Below are 2,500 nucleotides of genomic sequence, written 5' to 3' on the forward strand. Positions count from 1 at the left end.
CCAGTCTCAGTTCTTACTGGCCAATTTTTTAATTATTTTTTTAATTGCATTTTACAAGAGGATTTTACAGACATGAGGGACAAATAAACAATACTGTAAGCATGTTTAAAATTAAACCGTTTTTTTTTCAAGAATTGTACTGTTTTATTTGATTATTTATGAAATATTTAATCGCCATTAAATACACACAAACACACACACACACACATATTTAATTATTTCCTTATTACAACAAAACTACATCTGTATTTTAAACTACATGTTGTTGAACGACCAGTAAGTAACTTTCATGAGTCTGAAGTTCACAACACAGGAACAGTTCTTGGTTTATTTGGAGTGAGTTAATTCAGTCAACTCCAACTGATTCTTTGATTCACTAAAAAGAGCCGGCTCATAGAGTCGTTCATTTGGGAATCAGACAACACTGTTGCGTGTTATGTGTCGCGCTGTAGATTAAAAAGAGCCATTTGATCGGGAATCGTCTACTCTGGTAGAGCTTTATGTGTCGCGCTGTAGATTAAAAAGAGCCATTTGACCGGGAATCGTCTACTCTGGTAGAGCTTTATGTGTCGCGCTGTAGATTAAAAAGAGCCATTTGATCGGGAATCGTCTACTCTGGTAGAGCTTTATGTGTCGCGCTGTAGATTCAAAAGAGCCATTTGATCGGGAATCGTCTACTCTGGTAGAGCTTTATGTGTTGCGCTGTAGATTCAAAAGAGCCATTTGACCGGGAATCGTCTACTCTGGTAGAGCTTTATGTGTCGCGCTGTAGATTCAAAAGAGCCATTTGATCGGGAATCATCTACTCTGGTAGAGCTTTATGTCTCTTGCTGTAGATTCAAAAGAGTCATTTGACCGGGAATCATCTACTCTGGTAGAGCTTTATGTCTCTCGCTGTAGATTCAAAAGAGTCATTTGACCGGGAATCGTCTACTCTGGTAGAGCTTTATGTCTCTCGCTGTAGATTGAAAAGAGTCATTTGACCGGGAATCGTCTACTCTGGTAGAGCTTTATGTCTCTCGCTGTAGTTTCAAAAGAGCCATTTGATTGGGAATCGTCTACTCTGGTAGAGCTTTATTTGTCGCGCTGTAGATTCAAAAGAGCCATTTGACCGGGAATCGTCTACTCTGGTAGAGCTTTATGTGTCGCGCTGTAGATTCAAAAGAGCCATTTGACCGGGAATCGTCTACTCTGGTAGAGCTTTATGTGTCGCGCTGTAGATTCAAAAGAGCCATTTGACCGGGAATCGTCTACTCTGGTAGAGCTTTATGTGTCGCGCTGTAGATTCAAAAGAGTCATTTGATCGGGAATCGTCTACTCTGGTAGAGCTTTATGTGTCGCGCTGTAGATTCAAAAGAGTCATTTGATCGGGAATCGTCTACTCTGGTAGAGCTTTATGTGTCGCGCTGTAGATTCAAAAGAGTCATTTGATCGGGAATCGTCTACTCTGGTAGAGCTTTATGTCTCTCGCTGTAGATTCAAAAGAGTCATTTGACCGGGAATCGTCTACTCTGGTAGAGCTTTATGTCTCTCGCTGTAGATTCAAAAGAGTCATTTGACCGGGAATCGTCTACTCTGGTAGAGCTTTATGTGTCGTGCTGTAGATTCAAAAGAGTCATTTGACCGGGAATCGTCTACTCTGGTAGAGCTTTATGTCTCTCGCTGTAGATTCAAAAGAGTCATTTGACCGGGAATCGTCTACTCTGGTAGAGCTTTATGTGTCGTGCTGTAGATTCAAAAGAGTCATTTGACCGGGAATCATCTACTCTGGTAGAGCTTTATGTCTCGTGCTGTAGATACACAGAAGCAGTGAAGGTTTCTGCAGCACTTAATAAAAGTACAGGAAACACTGTGAGTATTTTATTCCATATTTCTATCTGCATCACTAGAAAAATGCACGTTCAAGAATCATTAATGAAACTGAATGTCATAAAAATCATTCAGTTCCTGTATTATAATGCAATCATTATCAGAGAATTTGTATGTGTGGTGGTGGGTTATTAAAATTTACTCGCACATTCACTGGAAATCTGAAAGTGGTCTTCCTTCACCCCAATGGCATGAACGCTCTTAAACGTAATCGTGCTTTTAGATTTTACAGTAAAATGAGCAGCGGTACTAGTGAATGAGATCCGTCCAGTGTAAACACCTGTAACATTACTGGTTGTAGACCTACAGAGCCCCCCCTTGAGGACAACACTGAAACATGTATTTTATAAGCACCCGCCAGAATGGCACTGTGAACTTCACCGGCCAAATAGAAAATGTACCCGCATTTGACGCTTGACAGGTATTAATTTCAGACCCTGTGTGTCATACAGTTAAAATGGTCATATGTTCATATGCACGTCTGTGACAGCTGAAGGGTATGCGGCTATGAACAACAAGAATATAGACAAAATTTAGAATTTGTTGAGTGGAAAAACTACGAAATTTTGTGACATTTGTGACGTTTGTGTGTGTTTTAGAAAGTAACTTAAAGTAATTAGTAATGTGATTA

This window comes from Myxocyprinus asiaticus, chromosome 46 (assembly GCF_019703515.2).
Source record: "Myxocyprinus asiaticus isolate MX2 ecotype Aquarium Trade chromosome 46, UBuf_Myxa_2, whole genome shotgun sequence".
NCBI lineage: Eukaryota > Metazoa > Chordata > Actinopteri > Cypriniformes > Catostomidae > Myxocyprinus > Myxocyprinus asiaticus.